Raw genomic sequence first — 17,727 nt, 5'->3', positions numbered from 1 at the left:
ATTCTTTTCTGTTCCAAGATCCTATTTAGAAAACCACATTACATTTATTTATCATGTTTCCCTAGGTTCTGTGATGGTTAATTTAATGGTCAAACATTATTCTGGGTATTTTTGTTTGTTTGGATAGTTTTATTTTTGCTTTTCTGTTTGTTTTTTGCACTGAAACCCAGAGCAAACCAACTGGGTGTTTCTGTGAGGGTGTTTTTACATGAGAACAACATGTAAATTAGTAGACTGAGTTAAGCAAATTGCCTTCACAATGTGGTGGGTCTCATCCAATCAGTTGAAGGCTTGAATATACCAAAAGGATGACCCTTCCCCAAGTGACATAGAATTTCTTTTGCCTGATGACCTTTGAATTAGGGCATCAGCTCTTCCTGGTTCTACAGTAGTCTGCCATGCCAGCCTTTGGACTTGAACTGGTATATATATTGGCTCTGCAGATCTTGGACTTGCCAGCCTTCATAACTGCAAGAGCCAATTCTTTATAATTAATTCATATATACATATATGTGTGTGTGCATGTGTGTGTGTGTCTGCCTGTGTGTGTGTGTGTGTGTGTGCACACACACATACACATACCTAGGCTTACTGTCTTCAGACTGCTATAACAAAATACCTAGCTGAGGTAATTTTTGCCAAGTTCCTCCACTGTCAAGCTACTTTCTCCCCTCTTTCCATACTCTGCTTTTTGGAAGCAATCACTAAGCACACCCACATTCAAGTGTCAGGGATTAGATGCTGTCTCCTTGAGGGGAAGGACCTACATGAGCTATTTAGAATTCTTCTGTATGTGAGGTTTGTCTCTTCTTCCCATTTATTTATTTATTCAAGCATTTATTTATGTCAGTATGGACTCATGGATATTTATTTTATACTTTGGATTATAATCCAATACTATATTATTTATTTGGTTGCTCAAATTGTTCCAGTGTTGGCCATTGAGAACTCCTTTAGGTTTGCTTCTTATTCTATAACTTTTGAAAAATACCACATTGCATTTTATCTTGTCCTTATCTATATACTTGACTAAGCCTCACTATTAATCATTAATTCATTGTATTCAACTTTGTTCTCTGCAGTGCTAATGACCAAAGCATGTATGTATTCATTCGTTTAGTCATTCATACAACTGTCTCCCACCATGTGCTGCATTCCATGAGTAAGGACTCTGCAGTGATGAGCTTCAGTCTCACAGAGCTTACTCTCTAATGGAGAATAAACACACACACAGAGAAAAATGTATTATTAGAAATTGTAGGGGCACCTGGGTGGCTCAGTCGGTTAAGCAGCCAACTCTTAATTTTGGCTCAGGTCATGATCACAGGGTCATGAGATCAAGCCCTGTGTCAGGCTCCACACTCAGTGGGGAGTCTGCTTGAGATTCTCTCCCTCTCCCTCTGCCTCTCCCCCTGCTGTGTGCTCTGTCTCTCTAAAATAAATAAATAAATCTTTAAAAAAAATAGTTATTAGTGTTGTGTAAGGAAACCAACAAGGTGTTATGAGAGAAAATGGTGAGGGAGCCTGCTTTTGGAAAAAGCTTCTCTGTGGGCATGGGAGGTAAGCTGAGAGTTGCAGCATGAGTGAGAGGTGGGCCATGAGCAGAAGAAAATTCCAGGTAGAGGGCAGATAAGAGTTTCCCAAGGTAAAAAGGAATTTACAGTGTAAACACTTAATAAATATTTTCCAAACTGAGTTGCCCTAATGTAAGCTTTATTTTAAAAGGTACCATCCACTGGTTTTTTAAGCAGTAGATGAAAATCTTGGTCATGGTCTATGTTAGTCAGGATGATTGATGCCAGTCACTGATACAATCCATAATGTGTCTGTCATATCTCAATGAAAGGGTTATATCTCATGCACAGCCTAACAGAGAGTTTAGTCAGTCAGGTCTCCAGGGTGATTCCTTAGGAGCCTCTTCTCCAAGTGGTGACATCAGACATTCTGGCTCCTTCTACTGTGTGACTCCAGATTCCAAAATCTTTACTTCCAGCCATGGGCAGAGGAATTGGAGGACCTCATAGGTTTTTGGAAGCACAAACAGTGGTTACATCACTTTCTTCTGCATTCTGCTGGCTAGAAGTCACATGAACCCATTTCTTTTGTAGGTGTATAAACTATATATTAATGGAAAAGTCCTACAGTTTTATTTTTTCTTGGACATACCTATGGTGCAGCCGCAGCAGCCTGTGATTTTGTGTGCTGGCCTTTGACACAAAGGCCAAGGTTGTAAAGGTAAATTATGGACAATTGAGAAACTTACCACAGGGGCGCCTGGGTGGCTCAGTCGTTAAGCATCTGCCTTCAGCTCAGGTCATGATCCCGGGGTCCTGGGATTGAGCCCCGCATCGGGCTCCTTGCTCAGCTGGGAGCCTGCTTCTCCCTCTCCCACTGCCTGCCACTTCCCCTGCTTGTGCTCTCTCTTTCTCTCTCTCTCTCTCTGTGTCAAATAAATAAATGCAATCTTAAAAAAAAAAGAAGAAGAAGAAAAGAAAAGAAAGAAACTTACTGCAATATGGGGATACAATATGGGAAGAGGTACAGGCCTCATGGGCCCAAATCTTCAGTCAATCCAGGTCTTCACAGAGCTTGTTGTCCAGACCCTTGGCCTGACCTGGCTCTACTCTCCATCCATCAGTTCCTATCTGTTCGCAGCCAGTCTTGGATCTTGTACTGGTTTGGATTCTGTGTAATGGTGATCATATGTTCCACCTCATCCTCAGTGAGCAACCCTGAAGTGTTGGTGAGGTTGATATCTGCTTTCCTCAACACCACAGGAGCATATCTGTCCCCATACTCTCAACTGCGATGATGATGGCAAAGGCTATTTTCCACCGCCCATCAGTGTTGGTGTTGAGTCCTCACAAATGCCCTGGAGCTTCTCAGAGACCACCAGAGACAGGGCGGTGGCACCAGCAGCAGTATGTAGACCTCCCATGGAAGAGAAAAACCCTTCCTGGGAAGAGCAGTTTTTCTGTACTAGGGGAAAAAGGAAATGGATGGGCCAAGACACACCACTGTCTCTACCACATGTTTCAAAGTGCAACACATGCAGAGTCTTGAGCAACACTATTGTAAAAATACTTTTGAAACAACTGAAGATTTAGTTGCATGCATTTCAAGGTGTTATGGTTCTTTCATTTAGAGATGGAACAGAACTGTTTTCCTTTAACCCTGAATGTTTCCCCTGCAAACTCTCTCTGGCACTGGGAAGGCCTCTAAACCACTGGTCATTTCTCACCACTCAGACTTCCCACAGTGCTGTTCACACTTTCCTCAAGGTTGTGTCTCAGGACACAAGTTTAGCTATTTCTTTTAGAAGGTACAGTGAATCATCCCCCTTAGCAAATATAGAATGCACTATGCCCTCTGCAACTATCCTACCATGTCTGCTGCCGAGCCAGAAGCAGGAAGGCCAGAGGATGTGAGCACTTCATTGTAAGCACCCATCATTGTTTATCCCGGCCTAATGGTGGGAGTCAGATACAGAGAACAGCTCTGTCAGCTATGTCTGGGAAAGATTAGTGGCTTTAGAGTTGAAAGAATGAATTTGGCATTGGCTTCTCTACCTTGAGTGACTTTGGGCAAGTCATCAATCCTAAAAATTTACTAAGCACCTACTGTGAGCCAAGTACATAAGAATGGAGGTTGTAAAGGTAAATTATGGACAATCAAAGGACATACTGTACTGCAATATGGGAAATGTTTTCCCATTCCCCTGATGTGTCTACCTTGGCCCACAGTGGAAGGAACTTCTGTCCCCTCAATCTTGTAGCCACTGCCAACTTCAACAGCTGGATGTTTTTGCTTCTGCCCTTGCCGGTTGAACTGATACCTCACAGGAGCCCATTTCTTTTCATTGTTGACTTTCAAATTAAGGTCTCACATGAATGAGCTCAACTGGGGGCACCTAGATCATAGGTCTGTGGTTTAGTTGTAAAGAAAGCCAGGGAGGGCGCCTGGGTGGCTCAGTTGGTTAAGCGACTGCCTTCGGCTCAGGTCATGATCCTGGAGTCCCTGGATTGAGTCCCGCATCGGGCTCCCTGCTCGGCAGGGAGTCTGCTTCTCCCTCTGACCCTCCTCCCTCTCATGCTCTCTGTCTCTCATTCTCTCTCTCTCTCTCAAATAAATAAATAAATAAATAATCTTTAAAAAAAAAAAAAAAGAAAGCCAGGGAAAGGAGGATGCAAATTTTTTAATTCTCCAACTACTAGAAAGGCACTTAAAATGTGCCAGGCAGAAAATATGGCACATAAAAAGATTTCGAAATGGCACTGAAGAACCACTTGATCCTTTATGGAGGCCATGCTTTTGTTTTAGCATGATTGTGAAATCACTCCCAGCTGTGATTTGCTGAGCAAAGACAGGTGGGAACATAGACCAGGGATGGTTTGTTTGGTCCTGGGTTTGGCATATTGGGATGGTTGCCAGAAGAACAAGGCTACTAGATATCAAGTGGCCTAGAAAGAGGTAGATGAAGTAATGATGTTCTCAACGAATTGGAAGAGCAGGTGGTAAAAAGAGCGAGAATAGTTTCCTGGAATTTAAGATCTCAGGCATTGTGTAGTTCTGAGTAATCATCTAGTATAGGAATGTGGCTAAGATTCCCCTCAGATGCACTGTGTTGGGAAGAGTTCTAGTACCCTATCCAGTCAGAGGAAAGAATAATATGACATCTCAAAGATCTCAGGCTGTGGGAATTTGGGCAATAGTGCTACATGGTTGCCATCCCCAATGCAGGGTGTGGTCACAGGAATGGTGGCTAATGAGGAATGGTAGTAAAGGCAACACAGAGTTCAGAGAACAAATGAATGCTGAAGTTTTCCAGTGATAACAGGCCTTGAGCTGGAGGATTCAGGTACCTCAGTCCTCAGTGAATGAGGGAGAGTGGCCAGGAATCTGCAGCAGGGAGATAGGGTTAGGTGACAAGACCTCAAAGGTGGAAGAGGTTAAGCCTATGGAGGGAGAGGAAGGAACAACGCAGAAATAGGATGATGTGCCCAGGCATGGACATGGAGAGAATATTCTTTGAAGAAGATGAAGATGAAGGAAAGTTTATTGGGATGGAATGAAGGATTCAGAAAATGATGGATCAAAGGAAGGTCATAATTAGGAAGAATTATGGAAGAAGACACAGCATAGTGAATAAAAAGTTAGATGATAAGAGAGATTTGCATTGTGGGTCGCCGTTGGCCAAAGGCGGGTGGAATTCTGAGCATGTGCAGATGGAACACACATCTTCTCTCAGAAAAGCTGATAAGGCTTTATTCCCTGTGGGACTGGCATTCGAGGTTGTCTGTGGTAGTAAGGAGCCTCACCTCCCTTGCTTAGATAGCAAGGGTGAGAATGATCCTGGGTGGGATGGTGTCCAGGAGTATCCATTACATCATACACATCTATGAAAATGCTGGTCATGAGACTGCATTTCCTGGTTCTGTAGTACAGGATACAGTTAAGTGATTTTCATCATCATGGAATCCTTTACCTGAATGCCTCTCAGTCCTCTATCTCATTTTTCCTTACAGCAAGATCCTAGAGCAGCTTAGATTCCACCACGATGTCAACAGAGTCACCCTTTTGTGCTCTTGTGACCCGTATGTGCTCCACCGACGCCCCAGTGGTCCTACTTGTCATGGCTGCTGTACCCAGAAGGGCCCCTGGTGGCCTCACTTCAGTCATCATCCACATCATCTGGCTTGTTCACTTGTCAGAACTCCTCCTTCTGTGGGACTAGTCTCTCTTACACTCCAAAGTTTGCCTCCCAGGGTAAATATACTTGTTGTCATTATTGTTGTTGTTAGACTATAAAGCAGGGCAGGTCTTTAGTTTTCTGGCATCACCCTCTGAGGTACAGCTCCTTCACTTGACTTGTTCAGCTTATTTCAATCACCTTTTCCTTAAGAACTAGACCCAAATCCTTCAGCAGCTGGTCCTAAGACACCTAAGTGACAACCTAAGGTTCTGCATTCAAAGCTCTCTATTCCAGGGACAAAGCGTTATGAAGCAAACGCAAAGGGAAGTAAGCATTCAGATGAGGGGGGGCTATCAGAGGAAATCTTGTATGGACAGTTTTTATGGGGAGGGGAGTCCACAACAAAAGGAATATAGTAAAGGACTGTAAACTTCTCAGGGCAGGCAGTACTTCATTAGAGAGTGAGGGTTACAGTGTCAACCTCTCCAAAACTGGATGTTCTCTCTAATGTGGAACTGATCAGATCACTGGTGATGGACTGACAATAACTAGAACCACCTGAAACTAGGTGTAAAATCATGCCACATCACAGTGAGGATACTGCAAAGTCTCCGTATGCCTCAAAATGTCCCCTCTGCAGTCAACCCCTAAGCCCTGACAGCCACTGATGGCTTCTTTATCCCCCTAGTTTGCCTTTTCCAGAAAGCCATATACATGGAATCATACAATATGTAGTCTTTTGAATCTAGGCTTCTTTCACTTAGCAATTTGCACTGAAGATTCATCCATGTTGCTGAGTGTATTGGTGGTTCTTCCTTTCCATTGCTGAATACCATGCCATGGTATAGATGTACTGCAGTTATTTATCCATTCCCCAGCTGGGGGACAAGGAGGAAACCAATGGCAGCCATTTTGGCAAACAATCCATCACACATGTTAATTGATTCAAATTAAACACAGTTCTGTATCCTTTGTACAAAAAAAAATCAAACAAATGTAGAGAGGATAATACAATGATTCCCCATATAGTCTTCACTTAGCTTCAACAATCATTAAGATTTGTTTCATCAAACCTGTTTTGCTTTTTTTTTTTTTTTTCCTTTGCTGAAGGATTTTAAGGCAAATTGCAGACATGCATAGTAAAGGATATAGGGATTACTCAGTTTGGATCTCCAAATGTTATGGATGTTTTTCAAATAGTATCAATGGATGAACAATTTTTTTTTCTGTAAAGGGCCAGATAGTAAACTTTTTGACTTTGTGAGCGCTATGTTCTTTATTGTAATTACACAACTTCTACTGCTATGGAGAGAAAGCAGTCTTAGACAGTACATAAATGAAAGAATGTGGCTGTGTTCTGCTAAACTTTATTTATGAAAACAAGCATCAGGCCATAGTTTGCAAAACCCAATCTAATATCCAGTCCATAATCAAATTTCCCAGATTGCCTCAAAAATGTCTTTTTTCTCTTTAACGATTCTGACACCAATTCTGATGGGGTTTTTCCCACACCACCAAGCAATTCTGGAACACCAGCTGGGTGTCTTACAATTCATCTCAATTCTGACACTATCAACCCAGAGACAGTATCAGATTCCAAGGCTAAAGTCTCAGTCCCACAAGGCTGCCCTCCACTTCAGATGTCAATTACAAGTCCAGGTTGTTACCTGTGCTTCTGACCAACTGGCTTTAGATTGCAGGTTCCAATGACTCCCCTCAATTAACTTGCTAGAGCAGCTCACAGAACTCAGAAAACCAGTTTTCTCCCTAGGTTGTTGGTTTATTATAAAACAACTCAGGACGAGTCAGATGGAAGAGATACATAAGGCAGGGCACAAAAGCGCCCGTGCCCTCTCTGAGTGCTCCATTCTCCCCAAAGTTCCAGGTGTTCACCAACCTGGATGCTCTCTGAACCCTGTCCTTTTGGGTTTTTATGGAAGCTTTACTACATAGGCATGATTGATTAACTCATTGGCTATTGGTTCTTGAACTTAATCTGCAGCCCCTTTTCCTTCCCCAGAGATTGGAGTTGGGACCAAAAGTTCCAATCTTCTAATCACATGTTTGGCTTCACTGGCAACCGTCCCATTCTTGGGTTTTTTGGAGCTTCCCAAAAGTCGCTTCATTAACATAACAAAGGACATCTGTATTGCTCTCATCACTTAGGAAATTCCAATGGTTTTAGGAGTTCTGTGCCAGAAATGGGGAGGAAAACCAAATATATAATTCTTTTTATAAATTGCAATATCATGCTGGTTTTTCAGCTCACATCAGGATCCAAACAAGGTTTTGAATCCAGTCTCTAAGTGATTTTAAAGTTTATAATGATAAAGTTAATTTGTATATCAGTACCCACAAAATAGAGGCCATCCCAGTCTGCTGACTCAAGTTACAAATCTAAACCTGAGTCAGCTGCAGCACTTACAGGAAATCCCTCATTGTCAAGGAAACCTAACCTATTCTAATGAAATCCTCCAACTTAGCTTTGGCTAGCTTACTCTATCCTAGAAAACAGGACCTCCTAGCCATCTGTTTCCATATTACCTCTTCTAACTGTGTACAACTTGTTCTCACCCTAAATCCCTTGGGGAGAATGCTCCACTGTCTGTGAGCACTCTCCCCATACATGGGTTGTCTTAAGTAAAGAACATCAAACTCGGGGCACCTGGGTGGCTCAGTTGGTTAAGCGACTGCCTTCAGCTCAGGTCATGATCCTGGAGTCCCAGGATCGAGTCCCGCATCGGGCTTCCTGCTCAGCAGGGAGTCTGCTTCTCCCTCTCACCCTCCTCCCTCTCATACGCGCTCTTTCTCTCTCTCATTCTCGCTCTCTCAAATAAATAAATAAAATCTTTAAAAAATAAAATAAAATAAAAATAAAAATAAAAAAAAGAACATCAAACTCATTATGAATTGTTTTAGTTTTGTCATTTGACACTAACACAATAACTTAGGTAACCATACTTTCCAGTGTATTTCTGCTGTCCCCAGACTTTCTTCCTTAAGAAATAACTATCTTATAAAATGAACAATATGTATTTATCACTGAGAAATTAGGGAAAAAAGCAATAAGCAAAAAGTAAAACATAAGTCCCTCTAATCCTATCAATCAGAAATAACCATTGTTAACCAGTTAATATTTTGGTGTATATGCTTTGAAATGTAAATCTGTTGATATAGATCTACAAACAGATATAAACCCACAGTACATTTTTTTTAAGATTTTATTTATTTGACAGAGAGAGAGAACACAAGCAGGGGGAGCAGCAGGCAAAGGGAGAGGGAGAAGCAGGCTCCCCTGCAAAGCCCTGATGCGGGGCTCAATTGCAGGACCCTAGGATCATGACCTGAGCCGAAGGCAGTCGCTTAACCAACTGAGCGACCCAGGTGCCCCCACAGTAATTTTTTAAATTAACAAGGGATCTGGTTTATATATTGTTTTATAACTTGCTTGTTTCACTTCTAATGTTATGAACATCTTTTCTTGTTAGTACAGATCCTTCTACGTCTATGGATGATTCTGTGACAAGTGTGTTCCATCTTGTTCTTATAATTTACTTACCATACCATGCTTTTGAGATCAGGTGGATATGAAGGAATTAAAAATCCTGAAGGCAGCTCTCCACTGATGCCAAAACTCATCTTAACAGAGTTTAGTCTCATGACAGAAAAGAAAAAACAACTTTTTAATATTAAGAGTTACAAGAGGTGGGCTTAACCATAACTGAGCAACAGTTATCAGGTAGTCAGGCACTCACAGGGACACGACTGCTCTCCTTACCATCCCCAATAGGTACTGTGGTCATGTGTGCTTTCAGGGACTTGTCTGTGGTCAGGGTTCTTAACAGGGCCTGATTTGGGTCAACCACAAAACACTGCTTTGGGGTTCTGAGTTTTTAGTGAATATCCTGGCAGATAGGCAAGGTTCCATAAACCAATGAGGTTTAAAGATGATGGAGGCAGAGTTTGTACTGTCCTAAATATTATAACTTACTGGCCCTGAGGCTCAGTCACCAATTGTAGCCATTTTGCAATGTCTACAATTCTTTGTCAATCTCTCCCTCAAAAGGTGGAGCTCAATTTCTCTCTCCTTGCATATGAGTGGGACATAGAGATTTATTCTAGCAAATGGAATGTGACAGACATGACAGCAGGTGACTTCTGAAACTAATTGTAAAACATATGATGGCTTCGATTGGGGGAGGAGTAGGAGACCTTGATTTCGTCTCCTCTCAGGAATTCAGCTGGATAGGGATCAAACCATTCTGAACACCTACGAACTCAACAGGAGATCGAAGAAAAGAATAGCAACAACTCTCTGAACAGAAAAGCGACCACTTTCTGGAAGGTAGGATGTGCAGAGAAGTGAATCCGAGGCGATACTCAGGAGGATAGACGGCGGGGGAGGGGGCCTCCATCGGCCGCTTCTGGCAAGTGATAGAGCCCCGGAGCACAAAATCAGAACTTTTGGAAGTCTGCTCCGCTGAGGGACGTCGCTCCAGTGGCTAAGCGGGGGGTGGAACCCTCGTGGGACAGTGTGGTCTCAGGACCCTCGGGGTCACAGAAAGACCGGGGGTGCCTGAGTGCGGCAGAGCTCCCAGGTATCGGAGCAGGGAAGCTGGCTGCAGAGACGGAGCCCAGGCGCGGGCTCTCAGCTCGGGGTTGCCATAAACTGTGATCCGCGGCACAGTCGGGCCACTGCTCCTCCAGCAGGGACCCAACAAGTGGCAGATCCGGGGAGACTCACCTTCCTCCCCTGGGAGGAGCGGCGCGGGAGCGCACCGCGGGGATCTGCTGGGTTTGGAGACTCCACCCGGGGTCACGTGCCAGAGACAGAAATGCTTGGTCACAGGCCGGGTGAGCACGGAGTGAGGCCGGAGACCGGGGAGACGGGAGTGACTGACTGCTTTTCTCTGGGGGCTCGCTGAGGAGCGGGGCCCGAGTTCTCGGCTCCTCCGGGGCGGAGATTGGGAGGCCGCCATTTTCACACTCCGCCTCCAAAGCTGTACGGAAAGCTTGCAGGGAACAAAAGCTCCCGAGAGCAAACCCGAGCAGATTACTTAGCCCGGACCGGCAAGGGCGGGGCAATTCCGCCTCCGGCAAAGACATTTGGGAACCACGGCAACAGGCCCCTCCCCCAGAAGATCAGCGAGAACAGCCAGCCAAGACCAAGTTTACCGATCAATGAGAACGGCAGAACTCCAGCGCTAGGGGAATACTGCACATAGAATCCATGGCTTTTTTACCATGATTCTTTAGTCTTTCAAAGTGAATTTTTTTAATTTTCTTTTTTTCTTTTTCTTTTCATTTTTTTTTTGAATTTTTCTTTTTCCCCTTTTTTTTTTAAGATTTTTATTTATTTATTTGACAGACACAGAGATAGGGAGAGCAGGAACACAAGCAGTGGGAGTGGGGGGGGAGCAGACTCCCTGCCGAGCAGGGAGCCTGATGTGGGACTCCATCCCAGGACCCTGGGATCATGACCTGAGCCGAAGGCAGCCGCTTAACTGACTGAGCCACCCAGGCGCCCTCTTTTTCCCCTTTTCAACCAACATCTTATCAATCCCTTTTTTAAAAAATCTTTTTTATTTTTCATTTTTAGAGTCATATTCTACCCCTTCATAGTAGTTAACCTTATTTTTGGTATATATATATAAGTTGTTCTCTCTTTAAAATTTTGGGATACAGTTTCTTCTAACAGACCAAAATATACCCTAAATCTCTAGTGTGTGGCTTTGTTCTAGTCTCCTACCTGATCACATTCTCTCCCCCCCTTTTTTTTAATCCTCTTCTTTCTTTTTTCAACCAACTTCTTATCTTATCAATTCCTTTTATAAAATCTTTTCTAATTTTCATCTTTACAGTCATATTCCATCCCTTCATTGTATTTACCCTTATTTTTGTACATATATAAGTTTTTGTTTCTTTAAAATTTTGGGAGGCACTTTCTTCTAACAGACCAAAATACACCCAAAATCTAGTGTGTGGCACTGATCTATGCACCAGCCTGATCATATTTGATCATATTTTGGGGTTTTTTTTGTTTGTTTGTTTTTTGTTTTGTTTTGTTTTTTATCTTTTTCTTTTTTTTTTTCTTTTTTTCTTTCTTTCCCTTTCTTTTCCCCCGGTTTCAGGTCTCTTCTGATTTGTTTAGTGTATATTTTTCTGGGGTCGTTGTTACCCTGTTAGCATTTTGTTCTCTCATTCATCTATTCTCCTCTGGACAAAATGACAAGATGGAAAACATCACCTCAACAAAAAGAACAAGAGACAGTACCGACTGCCAAGGACCTAATCAATATGGACATTAGTAAGATGTCGGAACTAGAGTTCAGAATGACGATTTTAAAGATACTAGCTGGGCTTGAAAAAAGCATGGAAGATATTAGAGAAACCCTTTCTGGAGAAATAAAAGAACTAAAATCTAACCAAGTTGAAATCAAAAAGGCGATTAATGAGGTGCAATAAAAAATGGAGGTGCTAACTGCTAGGATAAATGAGGCAGAAGAGAGAATTACTGATATAGAAGACCAAATGATGGAAAATAAAGAAGCTGAGAAAAAGAGAGATAAACAACTACTGGATCACGAGGGCAGAATTTGAGAGATAAGTGATACCGTAAGACAAAACAACATTAGAATAATTGAGATCCCAGAAGAAGAAGAGAGTGAGGGGCAGAAGGTATATTGGAGCAAATTATAGCAGAGAACTTTCCGAATTTGGGGAAGGAAACAGGCATCAAAATCCAGGAGGCACAGAGAACCCCCCTCAAAATCAATAAAAATAGGTCAACACCCCGACATCTAATAGTAAAACTTGCGAGTCTCAAGAGACAAAGAGAAAATCCTGAAAGCAGCTCAGGAGAAGAGATCTGTAACCTACAATGGTAGAAACATTAGATTGGCAACAGACCTATCCACAGAGACCTGGCAGGCAAGAAAGGATTGGCATGATATATTCAGAGCACTAAATGAGAAAAATATGCAGCCAAGAATACTATATCCAGCTAGGCTGTCATTGAAAATAGAAGGAGAGATAAAAAGCTTCCAGGTCAAACAAAAACTAAAAGAATTTGCAAACACGAAACCGGCCCTACAAGGAATATTGAAAGGGGTCCTCTAAGCAAAGAGAGAGCCCAAAAGTAACATAGACCAGAAATGAACACAGACAATATACAGTAACAGTCACCTTACAGGCAATACAATGGCACTAAATTCATATCTTTCAATAGTTACCCTGAATGTAAATGGGCTAAATGCCCCAATCAAAAGATACAGGCTATCAGATTGGATAAAAAACAAGACCCATCAATACTCTGTCTGCAAGAGACTCATTTTAGACCCAAAGACACCCCCAGATTGAAAGTGAGGAGGTGGAAAACCATTTACCATGCTAATGGACACCAAAAGAAAGCTGGGGTGGCAATCCTTATATCAGAGAAATTAGATTTTAAACCAAAGACTATAATAAGAGATGAGGAAGGACACAATAACCTACTTAAAGGGTCTATCCAACAAGAAGATCTAACAATTGTAAATATCTATGCCCCTACCATGGGAGCAGCCACTTATAGAAGCCAATTAATAGCAAAAGCAAAGAAACACATCGACAACAATACAATAATAGTGGGGGACAGATCATCTAAGCAAAAGATCAACATGGAAATAAAGACTTTAAATGACACACTGGACCAAATGGACTTCACAGATATATTCAGAACATTACATCCCAAAGCAACAGAATACACATTCTTCTCTAGTGCACATGGAACATTCTCCAAAATAGATCACATCCTAGGTCACAAATTAGGTCTCAACCAGTACCAAAAGATTGGGATCATTCCCTGCATATTTTCAGATCACAATGCTTTGAAACTAGAACTCAATCACAAGAGGAAAGTTGGAAAGAATTCAAGTACATGGAGGCTAAAGAGCAGGGTGACTGGGTGATGGACACTGGGGAGGGTATGTGTTCTGGTAAGCGCTGTGAATTGTGCAAGACTGTTGAATCTCAGATCTGTACCTCTGAAACAAATAATGCAATATATGTTAAGAAAGAAAAAAAGAAGAAGAAGAATGTAGCAGGAGGGGAAGAATGAAGGGGGGGAAATCGGAGGGGGAGAAGAACCATGAGAGACGATGGACTCTGAAAAACAAACTGAGGGTTCTAGAGGGGAGGGGGTTGGGAGGATGGGTTAGCCTGGTGATGGGTATTGAGGAGGGCACGTTCTGCATGGAGCACTGGGTGTTATGCACAAACAATGAATCATGGAACACTATATCTAAAACTAATGATGTAATGTATGGGGATTAACATAACAATAAAAAAAAAAAAAAAAGAGCATCCTACCAAAGAATGAATGGGTCAACCAGGATATTAAAGAAGAATTAAAAAAAATTCATGGAAACCAATGAAAATGAAAACAAAACTGTTCAAAATCTTTGGGATGCAGCAAAGGCAGTCCTAAGAGGAAAGTATATAGCAATACAAGACTTTCTTAAGAAACAAGAAAGGTCTCAAGTACACAACCTAACCCTACACCTAAAGGAGCTGGAGAAAGAACAGCAAATAAAGCCTAAACCCAGCAGGAGAAGAGAAATAATAAAGATCAGAGCAGAAATCAATGAAATAGAAACCAAAAGAACAGTAGAACAGATCAACGAAAGTAGGAGCTGGTTCTTTGAAAGAATTAACAAGATTGATAAACCCCTGGCCAGACTTATCAAAAAGAAAAGAGAAATGACCCAAATAAATAAAATCATGAATGAAAGAGGAGAGATCACAACCAACACCAAAGAAATACAAACAATTATAAGAAAATATTATGAGCAACTCTATGCCAGCAAATTAGATAATCTGGAAGAAATGGATGCATTCCTAGAGATGTATCAACTACCAAAACTGAACCAGGAAGAAATAGAAAACCTGTACAGACCTATAACCACTTAGGAAATTGAAGCAGTCATCAAAAATCTCCCAATAAACAAAAGCCCAGGGCCAGATGGCTTCCCAGGGGAATTCTACCAAACATTTAAAGAAGAATTAATACCTATTCTTCTGAAACTGTTCCAAAAAATAGAAATGGAAGGAAAACTTCCAAACTCGTTTTATGAGGCCACCATTACCTTGATCCCAAAACCAGACAAAGACCCCATCAAAAAGGAGAATTACAGACCAATATCCTTCATGAACATGGATGCAAAAATTCTCACCAAAATACTAGCCAATAGGATCCAACAGTACATTAAAAGGATTATTCACCACGACCAAGTGGGATTTATCCCTGGGCTGCAAGGTTGGTTCAACATCCACAAATCAATCAATGTGATACAATACATTAGCAAAAAAAAGAACAAGAACCATATGATCCTCTCAATAGATGCAGAAAAAACATTTGACAAAGTACAGCATCCTTTCTTAATCAAAACTCTTCAGAGTATAGGCATAGAGGGTACATACCTCAATATCATAAAAGCCATCTATGAAAAACCCACAGCAAATATCATTCTCAATGGGGAAAAACAGAGAGCTTTCCCCCTAAGGTCAGGAACGTGGCAGGGATGTCCACTATCACCACTGCTATTCAACAAAGTATTAGGAGTCCTAGCCACAGCAATCAGACAACAGAAAGAAATAAAAGGCATCCAAATCAGCAAAGAAGTCAAACTCTCACTCTTTGCAGATGATATGATACTTTATGTGGAAAACCCAAAAGACTCCACCCCAAAACTGCTAGAACTCATACAGGAATTCAGTCAAGTGGCAGGATATAAAATCAATGCACAGAAATCAGTGGCATTCCTATACACCAACATAAGACAGAAGAAAGAGAAATTAAGGAGTCGATCCCATTTACAGTTGCACCCTAAACCATAAGATACCTAGGAATAAATCTAACCAGAGAGGCAAAGAATCTGTACTCAGAAAACTATAAAATACTCATGAAAGAAATTGAGGAAGACACAAAGAAATGGAAAAATGTTCCATGCTCATGGATTGGAAGAACAAATATTGTGAAGATGTCAATGCTACCTAGAGCAATGTACACATTTAATGCAATCCCTATCAAAACACCATCCACTTTTTTCAAAGAAATGGAACAAATAATCCTAAAATTTGTATGGAACCAGAAAAGACCCCAAATAGCCAGAGGAATGTTGAAAAAGAAAAGCAAAGCTGGCAGCATCACAATTCCAGACTTCCAGCTCTATTACAAAGCTGTCATCATCAAGACAGTATGGTACTGGCACAAAAACAAACACATAGATCAGTGGAACAGAATAGAGAGCCCAGAAATGGACCCTCAACTCTATGGTCAACTCATCTTCGACAAAGCAGGAAAAAATGTCCAATGGAAAAAAGACAGTCTCTTCAACAAATGGTGTTGGGAAAATTGGACAGCCACATGCAGAAGAATGAAACTGGACCATTTCCTTACACCACACACACAAATACACTCCAAGTGGTTGAAAGACCTCAATGTGAGACAGGAGTCCATCAACATCCTAAAGGAGAACACAGGCAGCAACCTCTTCGACCTCAGCCGCAGCAACTTCTTCCTAGAAACATCACCAAAGGCAAGGGAAGCAAGGGCAAAAATGAACTATTGGGACTTCATCAAGATAAAAAGCTTTTGCACAGCAAAAGAAACAGTCAACAAAACCAAAAGACAACTGACAGAATGGGAGAAGATATTTGCAAATGACATATCAGATAAAGAGCTAGTATCCAAAATCTATAAAGAACTTCTTAAACTCAACACCCAAAGAACAAATGATCCAATCAAGAAATGGGCAGAAGAGATGAACAGACATTTTACCAAGGAAGACATCCAAATGGCTAACAGACACATGAAAATGTGCTCAACATTGCTCGGCATCAGGGAAATCCAAATCAAAACCTCAATGAGATACCACCTCACACCAGTCAGAATGGCTAAAATTAACAAGTCAGGAAACGACAGATGTTGGCGGGGATGCGGAGAAAGGGGAACCCTCCTACCTGTTGGTGGGAATGCAAGCTGATGCAGCCACTCTGGAAAACAGTATGGAGGTTCCTCAAAAAGTTGAAGATAGAGCTACCATATGACCCAGCAATTGCACTACTGGGTATTTACCCCAAAGATACAGATGTAGGGATCCGAAAGGGTACATGCACCCTGAGGTTTATAGCAGCAATGTTTATATCCACAATAGCCAAACTATGGAAAGAGCCAAGATGTCCATCAACAGATGAATGGATAAAGAAGATGTGGTATATATATACAATGGAATATTATGTCCATCAAAAGGAATGAGATCTTGCCATTTGCAAAGATGTGGATGGAAATGGAGGATATTTTGCTGAGCGAAATAAGTCAATCAGAGAAAGACATGTATCATATGACCTCACTGATATGAGGAATTCTTAATCTCAGGAAACAAATTGAGGGTTCCTGGGGGGGGGGGTTGGGAGGGATGGGGTGGCTGGGTGATAGACACTGGGGAGGGTATGTGCTATGGTGAGTGCTGTGAATTGTGCAAGACTGTTCAATCACAGACCTGTACCTCTGAAACAAATAATGCAATATATGTTTAAAAAAAAAGAAAGAAGAAAAGAAGGTAGCAGGAAGGGAAAAATGAAGGGGGGAATCGGAGGGGGAGATGAACCATGAGAGACTATGGACTCTGAGAAACAAACTGAGGATTCTAGAGGGGAGGGGGGTGGGAGGATGGGTTAGCCTGGTGATGGGTATTAAGCAGGGCACGTTCTGCATGGAGCACTGGGTGTTATGCACAAACAATGAATCATGGAACACTACATCTAAAACTAATGATGTAATGTATGGTGATTAACATAACATAATTAAAAAAAAGAAAAATGGGTATATATAAGCTCTCAAATCTCATTGCTTTCTGGGGTATTCACTTTTTCTCTGTGGTGCCCTATGCACGTAATGGTAAAAATTAATAAATTTGTATAGTTTTTCTCCTGCTAATCTGCTCATTGTCAGTTTATTTCATAGAGCCAGCTACAGAACCTAGGAATGTAGAGTCTTT

The sequence above is a fragment of the Halichoerus grypus genome, chromosome 12 (genome assembly GCF_964656455.1).
Source record: "Halichoerus grypus chromosome 12, mHalGry1.hap1.1, whole genome shotgun sequence".
In the NCBI taxonomy this organism is placed as follows: domain Eukaryota; kingdom Metazoa; phylum Chordata; class Mammalia; order Carnivora; family Phocidae; genus Halichoerus; species Halichoerus grypus.
This window is presented reverse-complemented; position numbering follows the sequence as displayed.